General features: G+C 34.7%; 1 long non-coding RNA gene across 1 annotated transcript; it reads left to right on the forward strand.

The window, feature by feature from the left end:
- The first annotated feature begins 1,136 nt into the window (after positions 1-1,136).
- LOC120122204 lies at positions 1,137-1,769 on the forward strand. The gene is made up of 3 exons (XR_005516056.1): positions 1,137-1,185; positions 1,467-1,544; positions 1,660-1,769. It is a non-coding gene; the product is annotated as an uncharacterized LOC120122204 (long non-coding RNA).
- Positions 1,770-10,228: the final 8,459 nt, after the last annotated feature.

Genomic DNA, 10,228 nt, shown 5'->3' on the forward strand with positions numbered 1-10,228 from the left:
ACTCAAGAGTGATCATCTTAGAACAGATTTCATTGAACACAAAAGTTTCGGTACATCAAACAAAACTCTTATATGTAGGGGACAAATTTCAGTCCTAACTTCAACAAAACTTTACATATAGGGAATAACTTTCACTCCTAATTTCTCTATTTTACTTAAAAGCCAAACTAACTTCCACTCATACTCAGGTGTGGAATTATCCATCTGCTTTAATTCTCTCGTGAAGCGTGGTTTACAGAGTTCTCGTACACTATCTCTATAATCATCTAAAATTTCTTCAAGTCTTGTTCTTTTATAATCCTTTAATCAGTATCAATCTCATGCTGATAGATCTGATATGATGCTTCCATGTTAGTCATAGCACTATTCAACCTTTGATTTTCGACTTGACATCTTTTCAATTCACTGACAGACGTATTGCGTATTTCTTCTGCCACTCGTAAATCATGATAAAACTTCTTTGCTCGACCTTCATGTATGTTACAATTCTTCTTCAGTTTGGTGACCCCTTTGATCCACTCTTCTGGGGTGTTTCCTATGCCAACATTTTGAAAGGTTTGTACTATGTCACATATTACTGCCTCCTCTTCTCTAACACTGTTCTCTTCTAGGCATACTATGTCACTTACAATGTTTTTGAAGAAGCAACTCTTAGATTTGCGTCATGAAAATGGAGCAAGTGTTTGCACTATTTATGGAAATTATGCTCTAAAGGTTAGTTGCATAACTTAAAGGCAATAGATGTCCTCGAATAAGCATTAATTATGCCATATTATTACTGCTTCAGATGTACTTGAAATGGGAAAAAGATGGGAATCTTCTCATGTTGCTTTTTTTCCTCTTTAAAATCCATATCATGTAAGGCATTTCAATATTTCAGGTTTAATAATGCATATTGCTTTGTGTGTGGGATTCCAATGCAGTTTTTTGCTTATAATCACTCAGTCTGGTCTATTTGGATGTTTGAAGCTTTATGTTATAATTTGCTTTGATCGTGCTTTCCATTTTTTCCATATATATTTTTAAATTATTAACCTTTCTTTAAATGTTTTGCAACTCTACTCATAGGTTTCTATGCATGAATCTTGCTCCATTGTCTTGTTTAACCTGAAAAGACCAGATGGCTCTTGGTTTGGATATCGGGAGGAGGAAAATTTGGCATCCTTATCTGGGATTCAGTTACGGGTAAACTCTGAGAAAATGTCTAGAGCAAGCATAACTTCATAAACAAATAGTGATTTTTTGCTTAAAACCTTAAAATTCACTTTTCAAAAAAAAAATAACCTTAAAATTCTTTGGAATAATACGAGGCAACTTTCTATCTTTCTGCTACTATATCTATTTATTTGATCTAGGAAAACTGGTGTTATTGATCTTGATGAAGATTAAAGCAATAATTGACTACACTTGTGTTACTAGCTTTGTGATGGTAATTCTTTTTCCCTTCCGTTGCTGTTTTGTTGTAGACTGGATGCTTTTGCAATCCTGGTGCTTGTACAAAATATCTTGGCTTGTCTCACTCAGATCTTCTTTCTAACTTAGAGGTATGCCTTTCTTTTGTTTGATTGATAATATTTTTACTACATTTTAGTGGTTGAGTTATACGAATGTGGTTGATTTACCAGGAAAGAAATAAAATGAGCTTTGCTTTGAGTTCAGGCTGGGCATGTTTGCTGGGATGACAATGATGTAATAAATGGAAAACCAACTGGAGCAGTTACAATATCTTTTGGTTACATGTCTACTTATGAAGATGCTAAGGTAGTTATTTTTTATTTTTTTGGTTACCTTTTGAATTCTGCCATTTATTTCTTTTCTAGAAATAATAGGTGAACTTTTTTTTTCTTTTTATTGTATTCATGCATCAGCTGTCAAGTGAAATGTAACATATAAGCTGAACTTTTGTTTAATATGTTAATTTCCATAGATAATAACATGTTGAGATATATTTGGTGCTTGTTTCTGTTGTTCAGTTTGATGGTATTTACTGACTATTGCTTTTCCTCTGGACATAAATTTATTGATTTTATAAGAAGTTCCTTTGTATCCTTGCCAAGCTAGTTCGAGAAAGGGTACCTGCTCAGATCAAAGTTAATTCAATATACAATTGAAGGTTATTCAGTGTTTTGGTTCATTTTTATTGCCATGGAAATGAAAACTATTTGTTAGATTTTCAAGTTCTCCTTTGCTTGATTGGTAAATCATTCCTCTGTTAAGTAATTCTATTAGTACTATGGTGTCATTTTGACCATCAAAGACCACATGAATTTGAATGGAACATGATGTCATATAGGACTAGATGGATTCTGATTTTGTATGTAGATTCATCATTTAATTTTCTTATTTCGTACCTTGAATACATGTACTTTTTTAACGTGCCATTATACATATACCATCACTATACATACTTCATTAAGTTTTTCACAATGCACCACTGACTTTTCTTTTAAGATGAGATACCTATTTCTATCATAATCTTTTGTATCTTCTGAAATACAAGTTGCAGAAGCACTGGAATCTTGGATCAGATATGCAGAAGGTATGAATTGAAACTTGGGAGAATTGTATTGCACTTAGTAGTTCTCTAACTTATCAAAGTTCTTCAGAATCTTAACTAGTTAACAGACTTAATAGTATGCAATGAATCTTCCAAGTTGTGTTCTTTTTGCTAGGTAGACAAGGTGTGAATTTGTCTGTTGTCGACTTCACACCACATATGATGTACAAGTATGGAGCAAATGGTGAAACTGATGATATGTTGGAATACCATGCTACTTTTGATTTTTCACAAGACTCCTCTTTAGTAGAACTTGATGATGATTTCTTGTGTACACGCCCGGATGGCAAAGGCATATTAGTAGAACTTTATTATGCCGTGATATTTTGTATCGACATATGATTACTTGATGTGAATATATTGTATGCAAATGGATTGCTTATATATAATATGATATATATTTAGTATTATGAGGCATTAAATGTGATTTTGTTTGATTATTTGTCAATCTACAATATATATATATATATATATATATATATATATATATATATATATATATATATATATATATATATATAATTAAGAAATACAATCACGACACATGAATGTGTGTCATCTTTTTTAATGACGTATGCTTCAGTGACATGCAATGTAAGTCATACATGAGTGTCATAGATTTATGACACACAAATGTGTGTCATCTTCATTTATGACGGGGGCTTCAATAACGCTCAATGAATGTCATAAATGCGTGTCATAAATATGTGTCATAAATGTGTGTCATATATGCGCGTCATCTAAAATTCATGTCGGTGGCTTCAATGATAGGCATTTGTGTGTCATCCACACCCATAGATGACGCACAATGAGCGTCGTTAAAGGGGTTTTTTCTAGTAGTGATGTATGCATTGAGGACTGCCGGAAACATATCGAATATGGTGCCTTGTAAGGAAATTCCTTAGATACCTTATGAATTATGGACATCTAGGAAGCCTAGTTTAAGACATGTTAACGTGTTGGGCTGCCAAGCCGAAGTGATGATATATAATCTACATGAAAAGAAGTTGGATTATAGGACAATTAGTGGTTATTTCATTGGATATCCGGAGAGGTCAAAAGGGTATAGATTTTATTGTCCTAACCATAGTACGAGAATTATAGAGTTTGGGAATGCTCACTTTATTGAAAATGACAAAGTCCGTAGGAATATGGGAGCACGTAATGTAGAGACAAGAGAGTCATTGATGGACCAAAACCCATCAAGTGTTCCATCTCAAGTTGATGTTCCTATTATTGTAGCACGACCACAAGGCATGAATATGGGACAACAACAAATGAATGCTCCAAATCCAATTATGGATGCCATTGTTCAAGAAGAGGAGGAAAATTATCAAGTTAATGAGCAAATGCAACCTTAAGAAGAAATAACATCAAGGAGGTCTACCAGAGAGAAAATATCGGCTATTTCAAATGAGTATATAGTTTATGAACTTGAGCATGAAAGTGACTTGAGCATTTCTAATGACTCAGTCTCTTTTGACCAAGCCACGAACGGTGAAAATTCTAACAAGTGTTTGATGGCCATTAAGGAAGAGTTGAAATCCATGGATGATAACAATGTTTGAGAAATGATGGAATTGCCAAAAGATTCTAAAAGAGTCGGCCGTAAGTGGGTATTGAAGACCAAGAGAGACTCTATGGGAAATGTCGAGAGGTACAAAGCCAGAATTGTTGCTAAAGGTTACACTCAGAAGGATGGCATCGACTATAAAGAAAATTTCTCTCCGGTTTCTAGAAATAACTCTTTAAGGATTGTAATGGCTTTGATGGCTCATTTTGATTTGGGCTTAACCAAATGGGCGTTAAAACAACCTTTGTCAATGGATATTTTGAAGAATAGGTATATATAGATCAACCTCAAGGTTTTAAGACAATAAATGAAAGAAATCTGGTATGTAGGTTGAAGAAATCAATCTATGGATTAAAACAAGCTTCTCGATAATGGTACTTGAACTTTAATGATATTGTATTGTTATATGGCTTTGTAAAAATGACTGTTGACTGATGTATCTATATAAAGGTTATGGGAAGAAAGTTTATAATCCTTGTGTTGTATGTATATGATATTCTTCTTTCCACTAGTGATCGTGGGTTATGGCATGATGTTAAGGGATATCTTTATAGTAACTTTGAGACGAAAGATATGGGTGACGCTTCCTATGTGATCATAATAGAAATATTTTAGGATAGATTACAATGAATTTTGGGATTGTCTCAAAAGGATTACATCAACAAAGTTCTAGAAAGATTTCAGATGGAATCATGTACACCTAGTCCAGTTCCCATCCAGAAATGAGACAATTTCAGTATGTCCCAATGTCCCAAAAACTATATGGAGCACAAAGAAATTGATAATATCCCTTATTCTTTTAGTTGGGAGTTTGATATATGCTCAGACTTGTATTATACCGAATATAAGCTTTGCGGTCGGTATATTGTGTTGTTTCCTGGATTGGTTCATTGGAGAGCTGCAAAGTAAGTTTTAAGGTACTTACAAGTTACTAAGGATCACATGCTCACATATAGAAGAAGTAGTAACCTTGAGGTTTTTGGTTACTCAGATTCAGACTATGTTGGATGTTTGGATACCCGTAAGTCCAAATTCGGCTATGTGTTCCTTCTAGCTGATGGAGTTGTCTCGTGGAAGAGTGGTAAGCAGCCTGTCATTGCTACTTCCACTATGGAGGATGAATTTGTAGCATGCTTTGAAGCTAGAATTCAATTGTTATGGCTGTGCAATTTTGTTAATGGTTTAGGCATCATTGGTACTATTGCTAAATCGATAAGGATTTATTGTGATAATGTGACAACTGTATTCTTCTCAAAGAATGATAGATACTACAAGGGTGCAAAACAAGTGGATTTAAATTATCTATCTATCAAAGAATATGTGCAAAATCAAAGATTTGAAATAGTTCACATTGGCACCAATGATATGATTGCAGATTCATTGACTAAAGGACTAGCTCCTAGACATTTATTGGCCATATTAATGAAATAGGAGTAGTTGCGACGTCCTTGTATAGATTAATCATTAATGTATGAATATGCCTTACCCATTTATGTTTGTTTGATACTCTAGATATCAATGTTTGTTTGGATTTTCCTTATCTATGAATAATATTTCAGTTATACATATTTTGTTATGATTATAGATGTTGGATATTATTTTAGGACATTGTTGGATAAGATATTTTTGGGTGTCTATCTTATTAAATTGTGACTGTTTGAATTGGATTGACTTGTAATACATAGAAGGAATTGAGACGTTTTTTCAGGCTTATGATTGCCATGATTCAGTTGGTTTAGTTCTTACAAAGTTGTTACTTGTATATTACATTATTTAAGTGTCATAACCGGAAATTTTAACTAAAATTTATTTAATTGTTTACCGGACTAAACTATACATTTTTGAAACTTATGAGCTAAATTTGACAGTTTTGGAAATTTAGGGACTTAACACTGAATGAACCCATTTTTCTTATATGTTGAAAAAAATAAGAGAATGGGGTGGTTGGAGAGGCTTGAACCCGCGTCCCCTAGGGTAAGGCTACCAATAACTCTACCATTTAGACTAGGCTCCTATTAATGTTATTAATTAATGGATATATATTTTATAGGCTTAAAAATGAATACCCCAAAACCCAAATCAAATCCATCCCCTGTCGAGAGCTAAAATCCCAAATATAAAAACCCTAAGTCGCCGCTCCCCATCACCGTTTTTACCGCCGTTATTGCGTTTCTTCGCCACCGATTGAACCATCATTCTTTGGCAAACCCAACCCAACCGTTAGCAACCTAAATCAGCTACTGGTTGGGTAAAATTGGGAGTAAACCGTCGTAGCCTCGCCGTTTGATTTTTTACGAAATTTGGCCACCATACTCAACCGTTCGCCTCACCGCCTACTCCGTTAGCTTCCTTGTTCTCGTACACACAAAACCCTACTGAAGTCGTCGACATCGTCGTCGTTTTCCCCATCGTCGACGTGGGTAAGCTATTATCATTATTCCGATTGTTTATTGCGGTTTTTGGTTTATTGTTGAGTTAATGTGGGTTGTTTTAGCTGTTTGGATGCTCTGGGAATAATCGGCCATCCACCCCAGACCCTGTTACCATTTCACGCTCCCCCACGCATCAGAGCGTGCACATGGGGCTTATCTCCACTCTGTTTCCCTCTAGAAATCGGTCCAATCGATTTGGACCGGCCTGAATCGGCCCAACCAGACCCGAACCGTTGACCTGACCCAAACTGTTTGACCTGACTCGTTGACTTTGACCTGACCCAACCAGTTGACTTTGACCAAGTTACCCGTAAACCCGAAAAAAGTAGATTTATTTAAGGGGGTCTCCTGACCGTTCGATTGCTCGACTCGATTCCTCTGGATTCGCTCTTCTTTGAGACGCCATTAATACTCATATAGTTCTGAAACCCTGTTAGTTATTCTGTTTATAATATTATTCTGATATGGCTTAGGTTCTCGTTCAATCGAAGAGCCTAGTGAAGCCGATGTCGAGACGTTTCTCTGCTCAATGACAGAGAGTGCAAATAGTACACCCAAGGTGTAACTAGTCTCGAAAAAGTGAGTGTAATATTCCTTTCATGAAATAAAACACTATGTTGTATAGTCGCCACCAATCTTTTAATATAGTGAGATTGGTCACCAAAATGTTATATTATTCTAATTAAATTCTTTGATAATAATATTAAAATAATACAACACATGGTTTGCTTACCAGGAAAATAAGTTCGGGAGTCGGTTACGTATGGGGAAGGATTAGCACCGTCACAACGCCCAAAAATTGGTATCGGTGTTTATAAATTAGTGTCTTTGCAATAAATTATAATTTTGTTTTTAAATTTAAATAAATAACTTAAAATAAATAATTACTAAATAATATTTAATATAAATATTAATAGTCGTATAATATTTAATATTAAAATGTATAGATTAAATTATAAAGTTATCCTAATATATATAATTATACTAATTATTGTTAGTCTTATAATAATAGTTAATGATTAAAACATAAAATATTAAAATTAATTAACATAATTCGAAACATTTATAAAACTATGTACTAATAATGTTATTTACCCTAAATTATTAATACGGGACATAAATATAAATAATTAAAATATAAAGGACTAAATAGGTTATTTTACCTTAATATATATATATATACGTGACATGACCAAAATGAAAATTAATAAAACTTGAAAATTAAATTAGAATATACTAAAACACGTTTTCAGTGACTAAATTGAATGTTTGCAAAGTTATAGGGATCCCAGGCACAATTTGCCCATAACCGATATTACACACATGCCCCTCCCCAAACCGACACCATTCGGGGAGGGGTATAATTAGGTATCATTAGGACTAAAGAGGCTTAAAGCCTCATTAGGCTTAAAACCTTATTTCTCCTTCTCTGTTTTTCTCTTTTAGAAAGAGAAGCTCTCGTTTCTCACTATAATTCCCTCACAGGAGGGAATTCGTCCCCAGTTGGCAACCATTTGCCATCGTATTCCGCCACCGTCGGCCACCACCCACGGTGGCCAGACCTTACCCAAACATAACCAAATGAATCCCGAGTCATCCTAAAGCTAAATCCAACAACCATTTCCCCTAAAACACCTTAAATCAAAGTAGATATAGAATTTTATACCTTCCAAGTTTGACTACTTTGGTGGCGCATGAGGTCGCGTGGATGTTCTGACAATGATAAGGCTTATTTCACTCTATTCTCTATGATTTTTATATGGTTTGGTTATTACGTATTGGGTGCTTGTCCCTCTCTGTTGTTTTGCAGATTCATCCCTATTTATAGGGGTGTTTGATACTCCATTTGGACTGGTTAAAAGAATTGAACTCAGTGAGTCACTGGAGCTATGGTAGTGACTCACCCTAGGGGGTTGTGAGCTATACGGTAAAGGGACTGGTGCATTAAATGCACCCAGATCTCGTGGATCCAGTGACGACATGGCAGTGTCGTGGCATTTGCTGGTTAGAGCGTTCGGCGGCGGAGGCATCATGACTCTTGTGGTGGCGGTCGAAATAGCCCTAGGGAGAAATGAGAACCCTCGGGTTCTTATTGGTCAAACTTGGGGCCGTTGGATCTCTCCAGGTCTAACGGTTGAGATTTTTGCAGCGTAATAGATGAGATAAAACCCTAACGCAAACTTAGGTTTGCTTCTTGGGCTTGTTGGGCTACTCGAATAAAGTCTGGGCCTAAACCGGGTTTAGATTTACCGGGACTTGGTTATATTCGGGCTTTGAGGTTTAGCTTTGTAATTTGGGCTTCACATTTGGGCCTGTAACCAAAATTATATTTATAAATTATAATAATAATAAATAATAAAATTATAATAATATATTTATAATAAAACTCGGACGAAAATGACTGTCGACAACTACCCCTCTTTGCTTATTTTTGTGTTAACAACAATAAAGCAAAGATAAAAAGATCAGAAGTTTTCATCCAATTGGATTTATATTTGATAAAAAAAATTTCCACTACTCTTCCATGGAGATCCAACTTTTGATATATTCCTGCTTCACTACTCTTTTGTGGAGGCTTGATTTGCATTGCTTCACTACTATTTTGTGAAGGCTTGATTGGTTGAGAAGAATCTGTTTCACTACTCTTCCGTGAAGATCAGATTTGAAGTTGATTTGCTTCCACTACTCATCCGTGGAGATCAAATCTGGAATATTGGAAATAACTTGTTCCACTACTCTTTCGTGGATACTAAACTCATATGATCTTTGGATATCCCTCTTTTTAGGGATTTTGAGTTGATTACTCATATTTCAATGTTCCAATATCTTGGACCTTCGTCTTTCTTCTGAGAAACCTATAGATGTGACATTGTGTTTGCTAACATGCATTTATGAATGTCATGACCCTATTTATGCCTAAAATGTGTGCAATGATAAAGTTTTAGGGTATTTTCTTTTTCTTCGAACGGGGACCCTTTTTATTGTCCATTATTGACTTAGTCTCATCATGGGTGCAACAAACATAATCATTTTATCTCAACTGACCACCTTGATTCATTTTGGTCGAACCTGAGCTTATCTTTATTTTTCTTGAATTCCACCAGTACAAATAACAAACCATTCAATTGATTGCAAATATTTCATATCATTTTCAAGTATCTGAAACCTTTTATGCACTTTAATGTTTCACGTTTCATGTCATCATATGTTGAAATCATTGTTAGCCTCAGAATACCTGTATTCTTCAAAAAGCATTTTTTTCATGATAATACACCATCATTTTATGTACTTCAAACTAAACTACATGTTTTAAATTTTCAAAGCAAGATGCTTTGCAAAAAGAATTAACAAGAAAATGTTTCTTTTTATTCATGCAAAGAATTTACATGACAAACTTTTACTTGTAAAAGACAAAGTAAGCATCCTCAAACACCAATAGCAAAAATGCTTTTGAACTGCATGTCACAAAGTGATTCAAGCGTAGTTTTTGTCAAAAGGATCTCGAAATTATGATGAATTATACCACCAAATCTCCAATACTGAAACTTATCCATAAGATCTTAAATCCTTCTTTTCTTTCATGTAAAATACCTTTTAACCGCATCAGAATTCACTGGGTAAGGTAATTCAAGTCCATCCATTTCAGCAAGGACTAAAGCTCCTCCA

The sequence above is a fragment of the Hibiscus syriacus genome, unplaced genomic scaffold (genome assembly GCF_006381635.1).
Source record: "Hibiscus syriacus cultivar Baekdansim isolate YM2019G1 unplaced genomic scaffold, ASM638163v2 tig00110384_pilon, whole genome shotgun sequence".
NCBI lineage: Eukaryota > Viridiplantae > Streptophyta > Magnoliopsida > Malvales > Malvaceae > Hibiscus > Hibiscus syriacus.